A 25,085-nucleotide genomic window follows, 5' to 3' on the forward strand; every position below is an offset into this window, starting at 1 on the left:
TTCGTTAGGATGGTCTTAATCCCGAAGAGGAAACCTTCAAGAAGGCCTGCTGTCCTTCTTTTCAGGGTGAGCTCAGGTTAAGTCCCCTGACACCCTCCCACATAGGGTGCGGGCAGAGCTTCTCACTTCTCCAGCACTATCTAAACTCGGGCTTCTAGGGAATGTGGCCGTGCCCACTCTCATTTACACGCATCACCTGTGGCCTGTGGGGATATATATGCAGATCAGTCTCTAAAATGGCAGGCACTGTGCACAGAGGGAAACATGCAAGTCATTTGTAATCCACCACATTTCAAAAACCAGAGCCATGATGTCACAGCACTGAGAAGAGGCTCCAGGCCCATGTGGAGCCAGCCAGAACCAGCTGCCTGTGGAACATGGCTGGCCCCATGGAACGGTGCCTTGCTCTCCTCCTTTATATGGACTTGAATAAGAACACAAGCTGACAGCTTCTAAAGCTGTGAGTATATGTGCATATGTGAGGAAAACTGTGTGGAGAAATTGCCCCGAGGAGCCCAGAGGTGGAGGGAAGGGGCTGGGCTGCCCTACCGATCCAGGTCTCAAGTTCATTTCTCTACACTGAATGCTGCTCTTGTGCTGGGACAATGAAAGCACAGGCAGGTAGCAAGAGACACTTGAAAGTGACAGGACTGGGATTACAACATGGAGTCACGTTGGGAGCCTGATGCTGCATGTATCGGAGAAAGAAAGAAAAGCCTCCTTGGCTGGTGGCTCAGTGATAGAGCATCAGCTCAGTGTGTAGATGTCCTGGGTTTGATTCCCAGTCAGGGCCACAGGAGAAGCGACCATCTGCTTCTCTCTCCTACCCTCTCCCCCTTCTCTCCCTCTTTCCCTCCTGTAGCCAGTGGCTCGATAGGTTCTAGCATGGCCCCAGGTGCTGAGGTTGGCTCAGTTGGTCCAAACATTCAGCCTCAGGTGCTAAAAATAGCTCAATACTCAAGCATCGGCCCAAGATAGGGTTGCCAGGTGGATCCTGGTCAGGGCACATGCTGGAGTCTCCATTACTATCTCCCCTCCTCTCACCTAAAATAAATAAATAAATAATATAAAGAAGAAGAAAAAGAAAGAAAAGACTTTGCTTCCTCTCCTTTTTGAGCAACTCTCTTATCTGTGGGTCATCGGATGCTTCTATTTTTACCCCTTGGCTGGGTGGGCTCTTCCCCATTGTTTCAGCCTTCTCCTTCATGCTGGTGGCTCTCCAAGCTTCAATAGCAGTCCAGACATCCCCATGCATCTCCCATTCTGCTTGTATCTCCAAAGCCTGGCTGTCAGCACCCCTAAACTGCCCTTCCCATCCACTTCCCCAAACCCACTTTTCTGTGTTTCTTACTCCCAAGAAAGTCTTTATTTAAAGACAGTGTTCTGGTCCCTGGCCGGTTGGCTCAGTGGTAGAGCGTCGGCCTGGCGTGCAGGAATCTCGGGTTCGATTCCCTGCCAGGGCACACAGGAGAAGCGCCCATCTGCTTCTCCACCCCTCCCCTTCTCCTTCCTCTCTGTCTCTCTCTCCCCCTCCCGCAGCCAAGGCTCCACTGGAGCAAAGTTTGCCCAGGTGCTGAGGATGGCTCTGTGGCCTCTGCCTCAGGCACTAGAATGGCTCTGATTGCAACAGAACGACGCCCCAGTTGGGCAGAGCATCGCCCCCTGGTGGGCATGCCGGATGGATCCCAGTCGGGCGCATGCCGGAGTCTGTCTGACTGCCTCACGTTTCCAGCTTCGGGAAAATACAAAAAATAAAAATAAATAAATAAAGACAGTGTTCTGTAGCCTAAGAAATGATTACAAGCCATCATTCTGCCTGCTCCCAAGTCTGTCCCTGGATCAGGGACAATGCGGCAAAGTCGTGTGCCCAGATCAAACTGTTCTGATCCCCGAGGGAGGGGGCTTGTGCTCTCAGCCTTCCTGGAGGGCTGTTGGAAGGAGCAGCCCTGTGAAACCTCTGGGTGTTGCTGTGCACTGTTTTCCTTAAAGATGTTGCTCATCAGGTTCTGCAGCAGCCTTTTCGTGAGGACCCAGAGGAGAATGTCCCTTGGGTTTAGCTAAGCAGAATTAGCTGTCTTCATTCTGAGCGAGGAGCCGGCCCTGGTCCTGTAAATCCTGTATCACATGAGTGCAGAGAACTCCAAACCGACCTCAAGCAAGCACATGGGAAGGCAAACAGTATGTGTTTTCTGCTGATGCCACTACTAGCCATGTTATGTATCTACTTATTTTTAATTTACATGACCTTGTATGGTTGCATATACTTAGTTAAGCCTCCTGTAAGATGGGATATAACAATATGAAGAAGTATACCCTCCATCCTCATGTATTAATAAGTGACCACTCACATGCAATATCTGTAGAGACATATTTATTAAGTAGAAAGATGCAACTTGTCGTAGGGCAGTATTTTTCAACCATTGGTCTGCCAGAAATTTTGTGCCGGTCTACAAAAGAGTTGTTGTATGAAGATTGTAGGCCCAATGCTCTTAGTTGAATTCACTTATACTCAGGGTGATAGCCACTCATCAGCCTGTATCATTGATGAAAATACTATTGAGGTTGTCTTAGATATCTTTGGAACTTGTATGCTTGTTCAAACAACCTTTTTCACTATGTAGAGCATTCACAAATCATGTGCAGTAGACAAAAAGCGTTTGGACAAACTTAAGTGCTATTCAATGCATCGTACATGTGGAGTTCAGAAATCAAACACCAGCTTGTATTCTGTGTTGCACTGTTGTATGCAGTAAAACGATAAAATTTTATTCGTTTCGTGTTTTCATTTCCGGCAGGCTATGTCACTGGTCCCCAGGTTTAAAAAGGTAAAAAATCCACTGTCATTGAGGACATGATTTGGTGAATTCTACCTGAAGGATGTATTAAATATTAACAAAATCAAACTACAGCACTTTTAGTTACCTGTCATAATATAGTGCAGCATTGTGAAGAGAAGTTTAGATCTTGAATTTCAGCTGAAGAGAATTTCAGCAACCAAACTTCAAGTCATTTTTAGGTGATTTAAAACATATACCCTCCCTATAATTATGTAACATATAACAACAACAACAAAAATCTTTTCTGATAATGGGAGATCCCTGGCAACCAAATGAATGATTGCAAGGGACATGAACCATCTGGGCTTTCCTCCAGACCCTGAGCAGTGTGGCAAAGTACCCTGGAACCTGTCCCTCACTGTGCTTCCTTAAAGGGCCATTAGAGAAAGGGACTATTTGCTGTTACCGGAGATGAACATTTCTGTCATTTTTCTGCAGGCCAACAGGTCTTTTTTTTTTTTTTACCACCTTGAGAAAAACTTTATTTATGAACATCGGAAGCAGTACAAAACTGAGAACCTCAATTTAGGTGCAACAAACATGGATATGATGCTAAGTAACTCAATCCCTAAAGCAGCAGTCCTCAAATTTTAATATGGCCCTGTATATTGTTAAATAAGCAAGGCTAGAATGAGCTATAGAGGATTTGTTTTTAGGATATATTGAGTGAGATGGCAATTACATGAAGGTGCATAAGCTTGAAAAAGAACCACTTTGCATTGATAAAACATTGATGCCATAACCAACCCTTAAGTCCCACAGTTTCATTAAGATGACTAGATTCTCTAGAGAAAGAAGAGGTCGTTTTTCCCAGCTTACTGTTCAGTTTCTACTAAAGCTTGTGGTATAACTAGCTGCCACCAGGTAAATGCTCTTGCCTAGAAGAGAATTGCAATTCTATTAATATTAGAGGCAGCAGCAAGAACTCGACATTAAAAATCTAGCTCAAGAATTTATAGGATATAAAAAAAGAATATAGGCTGGGTCTTACTAGAGAACTGAGTTGTACAGGGACTTAGGTTAAAACCATTTAGAAGAAATTGTAAGCTTTAAGGTAGTCATATCTTCCCAGTATGTGAAGAACCCACCAACACTACATATTATGAATAAAGTTGAGAGCAGAAAAAGGTCTTTTACTAAAGTGGGAAGGACTATAAAATTATGTACAAAACAGGTTCAGAATAGAGGAATATTTACAGGATGTGAAACTATTAATCTGCAGCCATAATGAGGCCCTCCGAGTTCCCAAAACCTTTGCTTTTTTCTCCTTCCGTTCTTGCTCATGCTTCTTCCATTGCTCCTCCCTGGTCTGGAAACGAGGTTGCTAGTAAGTTTTCTTGTGGAAGATAACTCTGTTTACATGGTCATTTGGACATTTATTTTCTTTAGATTGTCCCCATGGTTTCAGTTTTCCTTTGTGTGGCTCATATGTGAGGGGACGAGACAAACTTGCTTTGAGATCAAACACTGGTTTTCTGTTGGAGACCGGAGTCTGCTGCTTCAGCTGTCAACTGCAGTGGGGCAATAACTGGAGAAGAATTCCCCTTTGTGGTCTTTAACTTGTTTGTTCCAACCATACCCTGGCCTTTTGGGGTATTCCAGATATGGTCACATGTGGAGACTTTCTGGCTGGAGTTTTGGTCAGTGAATGCTTGTACTCATTATCTTTGGTAGTGGCTGAAAACCTGACATTCATTTTAGTTCCTGAGAGTCTGGAGTGCTTGACTGACCCGTTCACACCCGAGGTGCTCTGATCTGCAGTGCCCTGGGCCCGGCCTTGCCAGTGTCCCTGGCTTGCATGAGTACAAGCCATAAAGAGTCTTCCTTTGAGACCAATTGGAGTTGCCACCACTTCCTTACTGACAGATTGCTTCTTCGGTTCATTAAATAAATTGCGTTGTTCAAATGTTTCTTTTTTTCTCATAACATATTGAATGACCCTGCTGGAAATCAGGATTCCTGTGGACAGTCCTGTGCCTTCTCCTTGTTTTGGTGACATAGCCAGCTAGTTCCCTCTCAGCTAGTTCCTGGTTGCTAGTCTGTATCTCAGTCTCATCATAAGAGGATGCAGAAGTTTGACTTTCATCCTGATTTTCATTTTCTTTTCTTATTTCCTGTTTCAGGTGGGCTTTCAAGGCTTTTAGCAACTTGCCTGCCCTCAGGGTAGCTCGAAGGCCCAGACTCTTGGCTAGGTTCTGCAGGTCACTGTACTTGAAGGAGGTCGGCTCCTCCACTTAGGGGATGGTCATCGCAATCACAGTTCAGGAAACCATGCTGAGTATCTTCCAAGCTCCACGGGGTCTTTCAAAACTAGTGCCCAACAGGTCTTTAATATTTCTTGAAACCACAGGTCTCCTTCATGTCTTGTAACTGACACAACTATGAGAGCAGCAGGCCCCTGACAGTGTGGTGGCTGGCCAGGGGGACAGAGACACTGCAGGAAAATTGAGCAGAGTATTTTCTTTCTTTGCAAGCCACATTTGGGATCTGTGAATGCTGTCTGATCACTTGCAGATTTTTTTTGTCAGATGTTTTCAATGCCTCCCCTGCACCTCAGTGAGGTATTAGATGAATGTATTTCACCAGGAAGTACCAGCAGACTTAAATCCCATTCCCTGTGTCATCTTGTCTATGCTATTAATCATGCTTGCAGCTTCTGTGTCTGAAACCAAACCATAGTCCTTTCAATTGGGTAAGCTTTCTCATTCCTTGACACTAATTAAATTACTTTTATTAGAGTTTGCACTTTCCTAATCATTGCTTCTGGATTGGGGATTTTATGGCTAGATCAAGGAGGTGAGGTAGAAGGCCAACTTGACCTTTGGGAATGGTATGGGGACTAATTCACAGATATGCTACTCAAAGTCTGACACAAAGACTTTTCATTAGTTGATGTAAGGTAAGAAGCAGGGAAATTTGGAGAACAAAAGGCGAGGCTGTTTGGGTATGCTGATGGGAATTTGATTTAATTTTTTGAAACATACTGCAGCTTTCTGTTGTCAGATTAAAAAAAAACAACCCTATAAGTCTTTAGGAGAAGAAAATAACTTTTGAACGATACCTGGCAAATGAAGGCAGATTTCTACATGTTTTATTTATTTTCCTAGACACAACTTTTTTATTTTCATTGACTTAAAATTGCTATAAGCTTACTTCTTAATATAAAAAGGCAGGTATTTAGAAGGAATAAAGTGAAAATATTTATATTTCTACCACTCAGTGAAAAACACTGCCAACATTTGGTGTATTTCTTACCTGTACATGTAAACACACATATATATATATGTTTTATATAAGAAAGGATTCATGCTTTACATACATGTTTGTAACTTGCTTTTTTCTTAATATAGTTTAGATATTTTCCAGGTCAATTTATTATGTAGTTCACTATCATAACACTCGTAAGTATCACGATTTATTAAATTCCTTATTTTTTGACATTTTGATTGTGTATCGGTCAACTATGGCCATCATAATGTGCATAACAGACAGCCACAAAAATCTCAGTGCCACCAGAGGTGAGCACTTAACTCTTTGTTCAGGAGTTTGCAGAATGTCAGGGGCAGCACTGCTATGCAGTGAGGTGGGGGGTGCTGTTCCAGGAGTCCAGATACCCTCCTGGGGTCATCTCATCCTGAGGCACCCCATGGTGTACATTCCTCCCATGGCGATGACAAAAAGTTGCAGAAATGCTTTTTTTATTATTATTATTCATTTTAGAGAGGAGAGGGAGAGACAGAGAGAGAGAGAGGAGAGACAGAGAGAGAGAAGGGGGGGAGGAGCTGGAAGCATCAACTCCCGTATGTGCCTTGACCAGGCAAGCCCAGGGTTTCGAACCGGCTACCTCAGCATTTCCAGGTCAACGCTTTATCCACTGTGCCACCACAGGTCAGGCCAGAAATGCTTTTTAAGCCTTGGGTGGCATCTTGGTCTGAAATATTTCATTGGTCACAGTAAGTCATATGGCCTAGCCTGAAGTCAGGGGAAAGGAATTTACTAAGAGTAAAAATTTCCAACCCCAGATCTAATCTAGCACAGGTTGTCTGTCCCCACTTACTGTTATTATAAGCATTGCCACCACACTCCTGTGCATACAGTCCACACGCCTGATTGGTTTTGTGTTCTTTTTTAGGATAAATTCATGCAAGTGAAATTTGGTCAAGAGTCAAAAAGCATATAAGTTTTGAATTTCATATATGGGACCAGACTGCCTTTGTTTGACTTGTTTTAAAACAAAACGACTGTACGGGAATGGTTTTTTTTTTTTTTTTACTAATTTTTGTGAGATTGTTTTCAGGAGAGGAAAAAGGAGGATATTTACTAAGTCAAAAAACAAAACAAAACCCTATATTTGATTGAGAGAAAAAAAATTAATGATAAATATTGGCTTTAAATGTAACCTTTAGACCCTGTGATATAAGAAGCCCCAATTCATTCTCAGAGATTCTGGATAAGGTCATCTGATGACTTTGGAATACCAGATTATTAGGCTCATATGGAAGCTACTGACTGATACCCCTTAGCTTTGAGTAAGGTTATAAAATCTGAGAGTCCTTCCTATAAAATCTGCATGTAAGACCTTCAGAATTCCTGAGAAAGTAAAAAATGTTTAAACAGGCATTAAGGTTTGAAAATAGAAGTGGATCGATTCTGTCACAGAGCCGGCAGGATTTCTGTAAGCAGCTGAGGCCCCAGAGCAGCAGGGAAGGACTGTTTCTGACATGGGCTGCCCAGATAGAGGAAGCAGACGTTTCTCTTCCTGACTCATTCATTTTTTCTCTCTCTTTTCCGCTTCCCTAGTATTTTGTTCTTCCCCCTACTGTAGCCCCATCTCCTCCTTTTCATTGGTTCTTTGACTCCTTTAATTCCCAAGCAAAACGGAGGAAGGGAGAAGAAAAAAACATATATATATATATATGCTTCAATGACAGCAATCTCTTATTTCACTGTGTCTGTTGATTATTTTCTTGCCTCATTAAGCCTGTTTTTCATGCTGGAGATGTTTATGAGAACACTGGTGTCTAATAAACAGATGTTTGGGGTGAATTCCCATGACGAATAGTGAGAAGGTTGAGAGTCTCCACGTGTTGCCAGCCATCCCTCGAAAATTCATTCTTTTCACACCAGAAAAAATGGCCCAGAATGGAAAGTGCCCTTCCCAACGTCCAACAACAACGTGGGGGAGAAAAACGATCCCTGCTTTTCTGACTACACTCCTTTCACAAAAGGGCCTGGATCACAGCTGTATGTATTGTTCAGTCATGTGTATGGCTACAAGTAATTGAAACCAACTTACAGTGGCTGAAACCGAGAGGGATTTATTGCCTCCTGGCCAGGCAGTGGCACAGTGGATAGTGCATTAGTCTGGGATGCTGAGGACCAGATACAAAACCTCAAGGTCACTGGCTTGCGCCCAAGGTCATTGGCTTGAGCAAGGGGTCACTGGCTCGGCTGGAGGCCCTGCCCCCAGTAAAGGCACATATGAGAAAGCAATCAATGAACAACTAAGGTGCCTCAACTATGAGTTGATGCTTCTCATCTCTCTCCCTTCCTATCTGTCTGTCCTTGTCTCCCTCACACATGTGTGCATGCTAAAAAAAAGAAAGGGGGATTTATTTTCATCTCATAACAAAAAGTCTGCAGGTGGGAAGTAACTTTTCTCCTATGGTCACTAGATGACAGCTGCAGCTCCAGCCACACATCTGAGTTCACAACAGCAAGAAAATGGAAGGGACAATACTATAACTTTTAGCAAGAAATCAAAAATTTCTCTTAACTGCCACCACCCCCCTGCCCCAAATCCAGCTCAGCTTATATCTCATTAGCCAGAACTGTTGGCATGCCTATCCTTAGCTATTGGGGGTGGGGGTGTGTGGGAGACTGGGAAAGTGGGTATTTCTGAAGACATTTTAAAAAAGGGTTGGGGAAAAGTACTCACGACAGCCCGTGGTGCTGAGGCTTGTGGCCCCCTTGTGCGGCTTGCAGCCCCACCTGTGGCGACGAGGCAAAGGCTGAGGCTTGTAGACCTGGGCACGTGAACACAGCCCATCCCATGGAGAAGAGGTGGAAACAACAGCGACAGCCACAGCCCACCGGCACTGGCAACGCCCATACCCGAACACTCCAGGCAGCAGCAGAGGGGGTGATGGGACTGCAGACAGACCACACCTAGGAAACACAGAGGCCACACCCACTGGACTCCAGTGGCACACCCTTCTTATACACAGACAAAATAGGAAGGCACAGAAATGCAACACAAATGAATCAAGAGAAATCCCCAGAAAAGGACTTGAATGAGTCAGATATAACCAAATTACCAGATTCAGAGTTTAAAATAATAATTGTTAGGATGCGCAAAGATCTTAGAACAACAATAGATGATCATAACAAACAATTAAATAAAGAGATAGCAAGTACATAAAAGGACATTGAAATAATAAAAAAAAATCAGTCTTAAATGACAAATACAATATCAAAAATGAAGACCACAATGGAAGGAATTAAAAGCAGGATAGATGGAGCTGAGGATCAAGTCAGCAAGTTAGAGGACAAGATAAACAAAGGCATGGAAGCAGAGAAGAAAAAATAAAAGAGACTCAAAAAGCCTGAGGAAATTCTAAGAGAGCTCTGTGACAACATGAAGAGAAATAACATCCGCATCATAGGGGTTCCTGAAGAAGAAGAGAAAGAACAAGGGATAGAGACTCTGTTCAATCAACTCATAGCTGAAAACTTCCCTAAATTGATGTGGGAAAAAGTCACAAAACTTCAAGAAGCACAGAGAATTCCATTGAAGAGAAACCCAGAGAAATCTACACCAAGACACATCATAATAAAAATACCAAAGCTAAGTGATAAAGAGAAAATATTAAAAGCTGCTCGAGAAAAAAAGGCTATCACCTACAAAGGAGCCCCCATGAGGATGACATCCGACTTCTAAACAGAAACACTTGAGGACAGAAGGGAATAGCCAGAAATATTAAAGTCATGCAGAACAAGAGCCTATAACCAAGACTACTTTATCCAGCAAGGCTATCATTTAAAATTGAAGGAGAAATAAAAAGCTTCCCAGACAAAAAAAAAAAAAAAAAAAAAAAAAAAACTCAAGGAATTCATTACAACCAAAGCAATGCTACAAGAAATGTTAAGGGGCCTGTTGTAAACAGATCAAAGGGGGAAAAGAATATAGCAAAAGAGGAATACAGCTTTAAAGAATAAAATGGCAGTAAAACAACTACATATCAATAATAACCTTAAATGTAAATGGATTAAATGATCCAATCAAAAGACATAGGGTAGCTGTGTGGATAAGAAAACAGGACCCATATCTATGCTGTCTACAAGAGACAGACCTTAAAACAAAAGATGCACATAGACTGAAGGTAAAAGGATGGAAAAAAATATTTCATGCAAATGGAATTGAAAAAAAAGCTGGGGTAGCAATACATATATCAGACAAAATGGACTTTAAAACAAAGGCTATAGTAAGAGATAATGAAGGTCCCTACATAATGATAAAAGGAGCAATCCAACAAGAAGATATAACCATTATAAATATCTACATACCTAATATAGGAGCACCTAAATATATAAAGCAGACTTTGATGGATATAAAGGGTGAGATCAACAGCAATACTATAATAGTAGGGGATTTCAATACCCCACCAACATCATTTGATAGATCCTCAAGAAAGAAAATTAACAAAGAAACAGCAGACTTAAAGGACACACTAGATCAACTCGACTAGGTAGATATCTTTAGAACCTTTCACCCAGCAGAATATACATTCTTTTCAAGTGTTCATGGTACATTCTCTAGGATAGACCACTTGTTAGGGCACAAAAGTGGTCTCTACAAATTTAAGAAGATTCAAATCATATCAAGCATCTTCTCTGACCACAATGGCATAAAACTAGAAATAACCACAACAGAAAAATTCAAAAATTCTCAAACACGTGGAAACTAAATTGTATGTTATTAAATAATGAATGGGTTAACAATGAGATCAAAGAAGAAATTAAAAAATTCCTAGAAACAAATGATAATGAGCATACAACAACTCAAAATTTTTGGGACACAGCAAAAGCAGTACTGAGAGGGAAGTTCATAGCATTGCAGTCATACCTTAAGAAGCTAGAAAAAAGCTCAAATAAACAACTTAACCCTGCGTCTAAAAGAACTAGAAAATGAACAACCAGTAAAGCCCAGAGGTAGTAGAAGGAAGGAAATAATACAGATCAGAGCGGAAATAAATGACATAGAGGCTAAAAAAAACCAATACAGAGGATCAATAAGACAAGAAGCTGGTTCTTTGCAAAGGTAAACAAGATCAATTAACCTTTAACTAGACTCACCAAGAGAAAAAGGGAGAGGACTCAAATAAATAAAATTAGAAATGAGAGTGGAGAAATAACAGCTGACACAACAGAAATACAAAATATTGTAAGAAAATACTATGAAGAACTGTATGCCAAAAAAATTAGACAACCTAGATAAAATGGACAAATTCCTTGAAACATACAATATTTTAAAAATCAATCTTGAAGAATCAGAAAACATAAACAGACTGATTACAACAAATGAGATCGAAACAGTAATAAAAAAACTCCCAACAAACAAAAGCCCGGGGCGCAATGGCTTCACAAGTGAATTCTACCAAATATTGAACGAAGAACTAACTCCTATCCTTCTCAACCTATTCCAAAAAATTCAAGAGGAAGGAAGACTTCCAAGCTCCTTTTATGAGGCGAGCATAATTCTGATTCCAAAACCAGGCAAAGACAACACAAAAAAGAAAATTATAGGCCAATATCCCTGATGAATCTAGATGCTAAAACCTCAACAAAGTATTAGCCAAGAATCCAGCAATATATGAAAAAAATTATACACCATGAACAAGTGGGATTTATTCTGGGAAGGCAAGGCTGGTACAATATTCGCAAATCAATCAATGTGATTCATTACATGAACAAAAGGAAGGAGAAAAACCACATGATAATTTCAATAAATGCAGAAAAAGCATTTGATAAAATCCAGCACCCATTCATGATCAAAACTCTCAGCCAAGTGGGAATACAGGGAACATACCTCAACATGATAAAGACCATCTATGACAAACCCACAGCCAACATCATACTCAATAGGCAAAAATTAAAAGTAATCTCGTTAAGATCAGGAACAAGGCAGGGGTGCCCCCTTTCACCACTCTATTCAACATAGCCCTGGAAGTCCTAGCCACCGCAATCAGACAAGAAGAAGAAATAAAAGGCATCTAAATGGGAAAAGAAGAAGTAAGGCTATCACTATTTGCAGATTATAAATGATATTGTATATAGAAAACCCTAAAGTCTCAGTCAAAAAACTACTGGACCTGATAAATGAATTCAGCAAGGTGGCAGGATATAAAATTAATACTCAGAAATCAGAGGCATTTTTATACACCAACAAAAAAATAGAAATTAAGGAAACAATCCCCTTCACTGTTGCAACCAAAAAAATAAAGTACCTAGGAGTAAATTTAACCAAGGAGATTAAAGACTTGTGATCGGAATATTATAAAACATTGATAAAAGAAATCAAGGAAGATACAAACAAGTTGAAGCATATATCGTACTCATGGTTAGGAAGAATAATCATCATTAAAATGTCTATATTACCCAAAGCAATTTATAAATTCAATGCAATACCAATTAAAATACCAATGACATACTTCAAAGATATAGAACACATATCCCAAAAATTTATATGGAACGAAAAAAGAACACAAATAGCCTCAGCAATCTTGAAAAGGAAGAATAAAGTGGGAGATGTCACATTTCCTGATATCAAGTTATACTACAAGGCCATTGTACTCAAAAGAGCTTGATACTGGCATAAGAACAGGCATATAGATCAATGGAACAGAACAGAGAACCCAGAAATAAACCCACAGTTCTATGGACAACTGATATTTGAAAAAGGAGGTAAGAGCATACAATGGAGTAAAGACAGCCTCTTCAACAAATGGTGTTGGGAAAATTGGACAGTTACCTGCAAAAAAATGAAACTAGACCACCAACTTACACCATTCACAAAAATCAACTCAAAATGGATAAAAGACTTAAATGTAAGCCGTGAAACCATAAGCATCTTAGAAGAAAACATAGGTAATAAGCTCACGACATCTCTCGCAGCAATATATTTGCTGATTTATCTCCACGGGGAAGTGAAATAAAAGACAGGATAAACAAATGGGGCTATATCAAACTAAAAAGCTTTTGCACAGCCAAAGACAATAAGAACAGAATAAAAAGGCAAACTACACAATGGGAGAATATATTTGACAATACATCTGATAAGGGATTAATAACCAAAATTTACAAAAAACTTGTAAAACTCAACACCGGGAAGATAAACAGTCCAATCAAAAATGGGCAAAAGAACTGAATAGACACTTCTCCAAAGAGGACATACAGATGACCAATAGGCATATGAAAAAATGCTCAACATCACTAATCATTAGAGAAATGCAAATTAAAACCACAATGAGATATCGCCTCAGACCAGTCAGTATGGCACTCATCCACAAAACAACACAGAATAAGTGCTGGAGAGGATGTGGAGGAAAGGGAACCCTCCTGCACTGCTGATGGGAATGCAGACTGGTGAAGCCACTGTGGAAAACAGTATAGAGATTCCTCAAAAAATTAAAAATCGAACTGCCTTTTGACCCAGCTATCCCACTTTTAGGGATATACCCAAAGAACACCATAGCACTGTTTGAGAAGCAGAAATGTACCCCCATGTTTATGGCAGCATTGTTCACAATAGCAAAGATCTGGAAACAGCCCAAGTGTCCGTCAGTGGACAAATGGATTAAAAAGCCTTGGTACATATATACAATGGAATACTATGGGACCATGAAAAAGAAGGAAATCTTACCCTTTGTGACAACATGGATGGACCTGGAAACTATTATGTTAAGTGAAATAAGCCAGACAGAAAAAGAAAAATATCATACGACCTTACTCATTTGAGGAATCCAATGAACAATGTGAACTGAGGTATGGAATTGAGACAGAGGAGAGATCAAAAGGACAAGAGGAGAAGAGAACAGAGGGAAAGGGGATGATAGGATGAGATAAAGCTGAAGGGAAGGGGGGAGGGCGCTATGGGGAGGGGGACAAGGGAGATGTTGAGGAGAATACGGGGGAGGGGGTGCATTCAGGGCAACACTAGAATCTATGTAAACACAATTAATTAAAATCAATTTTAAAAAAAGGTTGGGGATGAGAATAAGTGTTGGGATTGCCAATAAAAATATTTTGTGCAAGGAATACAAAATATTAAAGCATCATTCAGGGATACAGAGGGACCCAGAGAGGGGAGACACAGCAGCCAAGGTGGGCTGGCTGTGGTCTTGGACCGTCAGAGCAGTCACACAGTGTCAAACCCCTCAGTTCTTCCAAGAACCTTCTTACACTTCCCCACACTTTATATGTGGGAACATATGTGCATGCACAGCTTATATCTTACTTGATATCTTGGTTTCACAATGGATAAAATGGTTTTGATTACTAACATTGAGGCGTATTGGCTTTTGACAGATGTTTTACTTAGTAAGGGTAATGTTCTTCAACCTGGTCAGGTAGGAGGGAGAAGCAGGGTTGTGTCACAGAGCAGCGTTCAATTGGTTGGCGAGTTACTCAGGAAAGAAACTTCCACAGCCTCGGCTTCTTCTCCTGGAGCAGGGCATCAGCATCCACTCTGCCCACCTCGGGGGGTGAGCCCCGTGAGAGTGAGGACACAGCAGCAGGCCTTCAGGTCGGTGTGACCATGGCGTCTGTTGCACACGGTGCCCAGCACATGGCTGCTCTCTGGACCTGAGCCTTTTCAGGGTCGGACACTGAGATGGAAGCAAGGCTACATTCCCAAACAGAAGCTTTTGGAATATCTTCTGCAAAGTTCCTCATGCTCTGACCACTGGGAAATCTTGTCTACTGATTTTACTGATCCCCCACTCCCCACCCCCAGCAGTTTGATCATGAGGAACATCCACCAAAGAATGGTTTCACTTTTCTAGATTTGATTTCAGAAAGGTATGCATGCCGCTGTTTTCATGAGTAACATCAGAAGAATAAACCGGCTATGGGTCTTTTTCTAAGTTGTTTTTCCAATGAGATAGGCATCTATTATTATTCCAGATTTAAACGTGAGGGAACCAAGGCTCAGAAGAAATGTGTGTTTTAAGCACGATTGCCCAGAGATGGACTTTCAAACCAGACCCGAAGGCAGAGCTTAGTCTCAACTCCAATGAGGGGGCTAAAGGTAACATCATCTGCCTCACATTTCTTCTGGTGCTTCCTTCTCATCATATCTTTAATCTCAACTCTTTGCTTGGTTGAACTGTGAGTTTTGGGGCCCTGATTGTATAGGTGAGGAAACTGAGCCTTAGAGATGTGAAGTAACTTATCCATGATGCTACAGGGAATTCACGATGGCAGGAGACCTGGAGTCAGTACTCTCCTGAGACAGAAGCATTCCAGTTTAAAAGAGGTCGTGGGGGCCATGGCCAGTTGGCTGAGCAGTAGAGCGTCGGCCCAGTGTGTGGAAGTCCTGAGTTCAAGTCCCGGCCAGGGCACACAGGAGAAGCGCCCATCTGCTTCTCCACCCCTCCCCCTCTCCTTCCTCTCTCTTCCCCTCCCGCAGCCAAGGCTCCATTAGAGCAAAGTTGGCCTGGGCACTGAGGACGGCTCCATGGCCTCTGCCTCAGGCGCTAGAATGGCTCTGGTCTCAATGGAGTAGCTGCCCAGATGAGCAGAGCATAGTGGGATTGCCGGGTGGATCCTGGTTGGGCGCATGTGGGAGTCTGTCTGCCTCCCCACTTCTCACTTCAGAAAAATACAAAAAAAAAAAAGAAAGAAGTCACGGGATTCTGATCAAGGGTTTGGTCCTGACTGATAAATGGAAGGCACGGGTTCTTGGCCAGGGTCTGCTCTTCATGTCCATCTTACCGTCCTTACCGCTAAGCTGACAAGGTTGAACTGGAAACCCTCCAAGTAATTTTTTCTGTGATTGATTTTTCCTCCATGGTAGAGTTACAGTTCATCATCTTTAACTATTTTTGGCTCAAGATGATTGTGGTTTCGTGGTATAGAAGAGGAACTTATTGCAAATTTATCTTTAAAACATTTTGAGGTCATTAAGGGAAAATTGCGCTCACTGTTGCCTTGCAGAACATTTTTGATACCAGCCCTGCTGGGCAGAAGGAGGCCTGAGTAAGGTGGAATTTGGACTCAGAAGTGCATGAAGGTCCTAGACTCCTTCTTCCATCTTCTGTGAAGGGGAGACCACAGCCCAGGTCCAAGGTCACCCCACTCTGAGAACAACACTGAGCATAAAACTGTGTTTCCTACATTATTGTACAGTGCCTCTCCTAGGATGGCAAGACATCATTAACATATATTTTGGTGTTATTCCTATAAGATTAGCGACCATGTGTATCAGCAATGCAAACCATTTTCTCTGTGGTCATATTCAGTTGCTGGTACTGCTCAGTGATGCTTGGTTTTCAGCCTGTGGAAATAATTACATCGTCAAATACCACTTCATGATTAAAAACCTTTGAAACCAGGAATAGCTCTGCTTTCACAGTAATTTCTTGTGGTAAATGTTCTTTTTTAGAAAAGAAATGCTGAGCAAATTGAAGTCAGATCATTTTTTCCTCTCCTGCTAAAATAATTGCATGAGTAGGAGATGATTCCAGTTTGGGGATGGATGCTAGCGTTATATATTTGGGGATGTTCGCATAGTTAGTCTTCAGCACCCTTACGCATCCTCCTCTCCATCTCAAAATATGTCTTTTTCTCAGGGTGAGAGCTTAAGTGGTATGCATCCTCTTTTACTCTTAACTTTCTTTAGTTTTCCCTTTTTGGAGATCTTAAGCCTTCAATTATATGTGTACACATACACACACACACACACACACACACACACACATAAACACATAAACTGCTCACAAAAATTAGGGGACATTTTATCACTTCATATTCGTTTTGAAATATCCCCTAATTTTTTTGAGCAGTATATATTAGTAGCTTCATATTGTGTTTCCCTCTTTCCTAGCTTGGGGTTCCAATTCTAGTTGTGTGACCTTGGAAAAGTTAATTCTCTGAGACCCAGTTTAAAAATAAGCAATAATGACCCTGACCGGTGGCTCAATGAATAGTGTCAGCCTGGCATATGTATGTTCCGGGTTTGATTCCTGGTCCAGACACAGGAGAAGTAACCATCTGCTTCTCCCCTCCCCCTCTCCCCCTTCTCTCTTTCTCCTTCTGCTGCAGCTAGTGCTTCGATTGGTTCGAGCATACCCCCAGGGGCTGAGAATAGCTCAGTACTCCAGCGTGGGGTTGCCAGGTGGATCTCAGTCTGGGCGCATGCAGGAGTCTGCCTCCTATCTCCCCTCCTCTCTCCTAAAATAAGGGGGGAGGGATAGTGATTTTATCCCACCGGGCAGTTATTGTAGGAATTATATGTGAAAGTTACATTTTAGGGTCCTGCCTGGCACATAATTAGCTCTTAGTAGGTGTTCTTTTTCCCAGCTAATTATCTTGTTCCATTTTAGCGCCTGGAATGCAGTCGTCACTTACCTCTTACCGAAACTTCCGTTGGAACCAGCTATCTACTCCCTGATGCCCAGTTTCTTCCCTGGTTTTGTTGTTATTTTTCCCCCACTCTTTCCTCTATCTTTGGGAACATTTTTAGAAATCATATTGGAAAATCTTTTCAGTGTGGCCGCTCGTCTGCAGCTCGGGGTGTGAACACCCTGGTTGTAAGTGCTGATGCTGGCTCATGTGCTGGCCCCTCTCCCATGCTCTGCAGTTTTGAGGTGTGGGAGGGTTTTGCAGGAGCCCTCTTGCAGGGGAGACCCACCTGCCCTAGTTCAATAGGAGCGCCTGGGGGAAGACTGCTGATTTATCTGTTGGAGATGCTATAGCTTTCCCCAGGATTTGACCATGATTTATGTTAGGGTCTCAGTTTTTTGAAGACACCATCAGTTGAATAGCCTCCCCCCAGTTTATAAAACTTCCAACTCTGTGCAAAGAAACCACTCAGGCCCGGCTCCCTTTCAGCCGGGAAGGGGTGGCTACAGTCTCAATCATGTGTTAGAATTGCATTAGGATCTCACCCCCGCAGGATTGATTCAGGTCTCCTGCCTCTGCAATGTCTGGCCTTATGCCAGTGAAGCATTCTGACTTGGCATTTCCTCTTTATTTATGATGCCTCAGGATTTCCCTTTTCTTATGCTGAATTTGGCTAGTGAAATTTTTTGGGTGTGTCTATGTATTTTATACAGTTTTTCTATGCAGTTGGAGCAAGAGGTGAGTTTGTTTGTTTGTTTAATATCAGTTAAGCTTCCTGTAATCAGGCAAGAAGTGCTGTTGCTTTTCCTTTGGGCACTAAAGTGAGTGGCTTTTTCTAAGAGGCACACAGGTTTCTAGCTCCGCTCCTCTACGGGAACCACTTTCTAGAAGATCAGCAGTAGCCTCTTTGTTGCTAAACCCAGATGCTTTTTTTGACTCTTGGGATACATAGATTTTTTTTTTTTTTAGTATTTTAATAGTTGTAAACACAAGAAAGTGTCAACCAGAATATGCGTTCCCAAGCAACATGGCCTAGGACAATTCCTGTTTGCCTTATGTTTGCAGTCCTCCTAGAGCCCAGCGCAGAATTGCGGATGTAGATCCCTGTAGTTCCAAGGGGGAAAAGCTGTTGATACTTGTATTAAGATCATGTTAAATGTATACAATTCAAGAGCATGGTATGCCTTTCAATTTGGTCCAGTTTTCTTTTGGGAACTTCAGAAACATTTTAAAGAGCTGTATAAATGACTTCCACATTTTGAAATTGATTTGTTTATTTTTATTGCTTTTGCAAATGGGACCTGTTCTTCCATTCTATCTTCAAACTGGTTATTGTTTGCAACTATGAAAGTTACTGAATTCTGTGTAATTTTTCTATTTTATTATCTTCTAGAGTTGTTTACTAGCTTGATAGTTTTTAATTATTTTTTCTTTTGACTACATAACTGTCATCTACAAATGGTGATAATTTTATCTTCTCCTAATCAATATTTTTAGCTCTAGTTTCTTCTTCTGATCTAATTATATAGGCTACTACTTCTAGTGAGAAGTTAAATAAGAGTTAACCCTTTGTATCTTTGTCTTGTTCTTGACAACTGAGGACGCTGTTGGTATTTCTTCCTTCAGCAGGATGCAAGCTCTTGGGCAGGGATAGGGCAACTATTACCGTGTGACGGGAGTCTCTTATATCAATGAATGTTTTATCTAGAATATGTCACATTATGATTTTCCTTCTTAAACTTACTAATATGATGAATTATTATTACTGTGTCTCCTAATGTTAAACTGTCTCCATTCCTGCCATCATCTCCACCTGATTAGGATGCATTATTCTTTTAATATCTTGGATTCTGTTTATGTTATGACTTTGTGAAATGTACATTTATTCAGAGGAGCAGAGGGTGCCAGATGACAAGCTGTAGTTCCTCAAGAGACCACAAGAGAAATGGAAATGGAGAGGTTCATTACTCCAAGGTCCTGGAGGGAAGTCAGCACACCTCTGGGCCACATGGGGGTCAACGCAGAGTGCAGACAGTGAGAGGCAGAACCAGGGCACATGCCTTCTTTAAGGGTCCATAGGTGGAGTGCTTTGGGGTTCCCAAGCTATGGCCTGACTGATCAATTCAAACTAAAGAGTAGGATTTAACCCCCATGGGGTTCTTATCTAATGTGTATGACATACAGGTGCTGGGAGGCAGGAGAGACTGTCAATCACAATGGCTGATGGGAACCCTATATCAGAAACTTCCATTTGCATGTGACCCTGAGGCTGTCTTGCTGTGTAGGGCATGTGCTATCATGAGGAGGCTCCTGTCCATTTAAAATCCCTGAAGGCCACTTGGCCAAACAAATGGATGCCAGGAAAAGTCTAGCTAAACTCTCAACAGTTAGTTCATATTTTATTTAGAATTTTTGCTTTAGTGTTTGTAAATAATGGTCTGTGACTTTTGTTTTGAAATCTTTGTTGCATTTTGTTATTGCACACACATACACATCAGAAAATTTGGAAGTTTTTGTTCTATTTCTACATTCCAGAATAGCTTAAATTGCATTGGGGTTTTCTGTCCTTTGAAATTTGGTGGAAATCCTATCAGGAAAATCAGTTGGATCTGGTGCTTTTTAGGAGATGAGATTTTTTTTTTTGTCAACTTTTCTCATTTTTCTCCCATGGAAGCTGGTCTGTTTACATTTTCTTTTTTTCTGGAGTCTTAGTCTATTTATTATAGTTTATATATAGTTTAGGTATATTTTCTTCAAATATTGTCTATTCTTCTAGGTTTTCAAATGTATTTGTTTTGAGTTTAGCAAAGTAGTCTTTTTTGGTTCTTTTAGTTTGCTTATATTTGGTAATTATTTCCTTACAATATTTCTTACTTGTATATTTACTGTTTCCTCCCTTTTTCCTAAGTTAGGTAGCAGATTAACTGTCTTCTCCCCCCATAAAAAGCTTTTACTTCTTTTTATTCTACTATTTTCTAACCCACCAATATCTATTTTTATTTTTATTAATTCCTTTCTTCTGCTTGTCTTTAACTTGTTGTTTTCTTGTCTAACTGAAACTATTCAAATCTGCTGCAGTTGTGGATGTAAAGTGGCATGCGTTCGGAGTGTCTCACCAGTGCCTCTGCCCTGTCATCATGTGGGTGGCTGTCATTCATCTCTAGAAATCCCACAGAAAGCTCATGGGAACAATATTTCCTAGTTCTTGCATATTAAAAATTGTTGTTCTATGAAGAAGTGATCAAGGCCTATGCAGCCAAAAATATAGGGAAAGAAGGTATTTCAAGATGGGTTATTACAGAAGAAGAGTGTCACAGTAGAGGTGTCACAGAGTAGAGTTGTGACAGAGCAGGGGTTTCACAGAACAGGGATGTTATAGAACAGGGGTGTCACAGAGCCAGGGTGTCACAGAGCAGGGGTGTCATGGAGCAGGGATATCATAGAGCAGGGTGTCACAGAGCAGGGGTGTCACAGAGCAGGGGTGTCATAGAGGGGGGATACTGTAGAGAAGGGGGGTTGGAGAGAAGGGTTTGAAGAAGTGGGTCAAGCAGATAAGCTGCGATTAGTTATATTATTTTTCTGCATCTTGATGGTGTGCATAGAATTTGTCAACTTAAAAAATTTCCATTGTTGCCCTTTGCTCATTCTAAATAATGTTTGTACCTAATTGTATATTTAAAATGGTATCTTATTCATCTTTAAAAGGGACTCCCAAATTGTATAAGCTTCAGGCCCACTATGACTACCTACTTGAGGCCACTTTCCAGCTCTGCCCCCTCTCTGCCGTGATTGGTCACCTCGGTCCCTCAGGGGTACCAGTCACCCCACAGGGTACCATTCTGTGGAAGCTGCTGCCCCTCACTTCCCCTCCTCTTTCCTCACCTTCTTTTCCTCTCAGCCCTGCCTTCTCCAGAGCTCCAGAGAAAATGAGTTTGTTCTCTGTATCTCTTACAAAAGTGTGATGTTTGTTTCTTGGTTTTGCAGAAATGGAGGATAGGAAGTTTTTCCCTTTGGTCTTCCTTTTTGGATTATTTCCACAAGCAAGAGAGGATGAGTGCTGGCTTGTGCAGCTGTGTTTGCACTACAAGTCTGTTCGTGTCATTTTAAACATTGTTTTTTCTATTTTAAAAGTAAACACACATACATTATGGAAAATTAGGATCCTGAGAAAGATAAGAAGAACCACCCTCACTGTCAGAGTCCTTCCCACAGTGTTAGTCCCTTTTCCGTGCTCACACAGTCTTCTCCTTCAAACAATTGAGATTACTCTAAACCAGCAGTTTTGTATTCTGATTTTTTCACATGACCATTTCCCCAAAGCACTGAAAGGGAAAATAAATTGTAATAGCTGCATAAAGTAAACTAGTTTACCATTTCTATATTGTTAGATGTTTAAGTGATTATATTTCTTTTTCTTTTCTAAGTGAGAAGAGGGGAGATAGAGATACAGACTCCCACATGCAACACGACCAGGATCCACCTGGCAACCTCTGTCTGGGGCCGATGCTCTGCCCATCTGGGGCCATGCTCTCAACTGAGCTATTTTTAGTACCTGGAGCAGAGGCTCTACAGAGCCATCCTCAGCACCTTTGGCAATGCACTCGAACCAATTGAGCAATGGTTGCAGGAGGGGATGGAAAGGAAGGGAGGGAGTAGCAGAGTCGCTTCTCCTGTGTGCTTTGACCAGAAATTGAACCTGGGACTTCCACATGCAGGGCCAAAGTTCAACCACTGGGCCAGCCAGCCAGGGCCAGGTGATTCTATTTTTATCAGCATCATAAATTATACTATACCAGTTGGCCAGCTATAGTCCATGGCCGACTCAGCCAATTTTTGTACATAAAGTTTTATTGGAACATAGTGTGTCCACTTGATTCTGCATCATCCGTGACTGGTATCTCCCAACAGCAGCAGACCTAGGTAGCTACAACAGAGACCAACTGGCTGGCCGAGCATGTAATACAGATAGTGTCTGGCCCTTCACGGTAACGGCTTCCAACCTGGTTGTGCTGCAGTGGCCATCTCTCCATGTTCGTTTTTAGGCATGTGTGTGTTTATTTTTGCCATCTAAACCCAGAGAACAGGCCCTTTGGATCAAAGTGATGTGAACAGCTCTGTGGCATTTGCCAGCTGCCCACTGGAAAGGCCAGTTCACCCTTCCGTGACTACAGTCTGCAAGTTTGCTCTTCTCCCCATACCCTTCACAACATAGGGTATGACCATGTGTTTTCATTTCTATACACTCTGTTAGTTGAACGATGGCATCTTATTTTTTGTTTGCCTGCCTTTGATAACTAATGAGGTGAAACGTTTCTGCACAACTGTCACTTCCATTTCATTTTTGAATTGCCTGTTCATGTCCTTTGCACATTTTCCTGTTGGAGTGTTGATTTTGTAATGCCAGTGGCCGAGGCCAGGCAGGTTCACATTGGATTCGGGCAGATGGTAGAGAAACTGAGGAGCCAGAAAGCATTGGGCCATTCCGTTTAATAGGTTCTCACAACAGTGGACAAGCACACAGGCAGGGGAAACTGCTTCTTACAGCTGCAAGCGAACAAACAGCAAAACGGCGCCTCTCAATGGCAGGCAGGCAATCCACCATCGCCCTCTGCAATCCATACTGAGCACAGGCACCCAAAGCCTTACATAGACTATACACACGTGGCACTGCCACATGCTCACACCCTAATCAAGCAAAGAGTTTGCAGCCAGTGAACCAGTAAGCAAGCCTAACACAGCTGTTTTCCCAAAAGATTTTTGTTTTTTTTTTTTTTTTTTGGGGGGGGGTTGTTTTTGTTTTTTGTTTTGTTTTCAGGATCTATAAGACATACTTAAATGTTAAGGATATTGTGTAACTGACACACTGGATATTGACAGCTTTCTCTTTTCTCAAAACAGGGAACAGGGTGCCGTGAGCATCCGTGGCTAAATGGCTGGCACACCATGAGTCTGAGGCTGTGTGGCAGTTCTTAGGGTCTCAGGTTTTGTTATGAAGGGAAGCACATTTTTGGGGAAAGCGAAGGGCCTGGCTTCACCTCCATGAGCCAGAGAGAAAAGAATCTTCCAAAAAAGAAGAACCAGGGAAGTTTAGGAAGCAAAGCCCTCTTCCCTTTCTATCCCCAGACCTGGAGTTCACCCAGGATCTTCTTCAAAGCAGAAATACTCCCCGTTGTTCCTAAATTAGGCCCTAAATCGATTCCATACCCTTAGTACTTGGTAGCAGAACTCGATTTGTGTGTGGCAAGCGTTATTCCCTAAGCATGCCATGTGTAAACCCTCTGCCCTCCTGTAATGTCTTTTTTATGTTGCTCAGAAACTGTGTAATGAACTATTGAAAAAAGGTAATCACTATAATGCGTAAAGTAGCCCTTGAGAAACCACACTGGCCATTAAATGTTCCAAATAACATTTTGTGGATTCAGGTGGGCGTCTTGGCAGGGAAGAGGCAGCAAGAAGGTGTTTCTGAACCACATGGCTATTCCTCATGTCTTAAAATAAGCAAACCTGCTTGGGTTACTCAGAGGAAAAAATGGAGACCTTAGTAGGTCATCATAGAAGCACAACCACTGAGCCAGCCTCCCTTCTTGCTCTCTGTGTTGAGTGCAGGAGATGGAAGCAGGGTCTGTGCAACAGCTGGGGGTTGGACATTTCACTGTGAGGCCGCCTGTTGCCGGGGGTTGGACACTTCACTGTGAGGCCGCCTGTTGCCGGGGGTTGGACACTTCACTGTGAGGCCGCCTGTTGCCGGGGGTTGGACACTTCACTGTGAGGCTGCCTGTTGCCGAGGGTTGGACACTTCACTGTGAGGCCGCCTGTTGCCGGGGGTTGGACACTTCACTGTGAGGCCGCCTGTTGCCGGGGGTTGGACACTTCACTGTGAGGCCGCCTGTTGCCGGGGGTTGGACACTTCACTGTGAGGCCTACTATTGGCCTCTTGTGAAGCTAGGCTGATGAATTGGTGCTTTGTCCTATACTTCTCACTCTTATATTCCATTGATTTTTTTAATAATTTTGTATAATTTCCCCTGAGTTAGAACTGGTACCATCTCATACTTAACAATAATCTGTATTTGCCTTGCCCTGGTGACTCAGTGAATAAACTGTTGTCCTGATGCACCGAGGTTGCAGGTTCAATCCCCGATCAGGGCACTTACGAGAAGCAACCAATGAGTGCAGAACTACATGAATCAGCTAAGTGGAACAATGAGCTGATGCTTCTCTCTCTCTCTTTCTCCTTTCCTCTCAAATTAATAGAAAATAATTTTCTAAATAATAATAACCTGACATATTTATATGTAAATATGTACCCCACAGGTACCAAGAGCTTCCTTTATGTGATCTTCATCATCTGCAAGGCAAATGTAGGTATTACCCTCATTTTATAGCTGTGTAAACCAGGGCTCCGAGAAGCTTAATGTGTTGTTTGTGAGCCATACAGCTATTATGCATCAACATTAGTATAAGGCTTTATCTTTTTTCCAAGGACTCCGTGAACTTCAGTGTGAACAAAGAACACAGCTGGGTTGCCCTGACATTGGCTGGAATGAGCTCTGTCTTAAGGATGCAGCTTCTTTCTCCAGATGGCAAATCTCTGTTGTGCTCACACTGTCATACCATCTAGTCTGC

At 42.0% G+C, this 25,085-nt stretch overlaps 1 protein-coding gene and 1 pseudogene across 2 annotated transcripts in view; one reads left to right on the forward strand and one right to left on the reverse strand.

Annotated features, from left to right (window-relative positions):
* The window catches only part of THSD4 (thrombospondin type 1 domain containing 4), a 715,204-nt gene that overhangs the window by 377,470 nt on the left and 312,649 nt on the right, over nucleotides 1–25,085 (forward strand). The window lies entirely within an intron of this gene.
* LOC136375963 (nucleolar and spindle-associated protein 1 pseudogene) lies at nucleotides 4,049–4,836 on the reverse strand (annotated as a pseudogene).

Source organism: Saccopteryx leptura, chromosome 6 (genome assembly GCF_036850995.1).
Source record: "Saccopteryx leptura isolate mSacLep1 chromosome 6, mSacLep1_pri_phased_curated, whole genome shotgun sequence".
In the NCBI taxonomy this organism is placed as follows: Eukaryota; Metazoa; Chordata; class Mammalia; order Chiroptera; family Emballonuridae; genus Saccopteryx; species Saccopteryx leptura.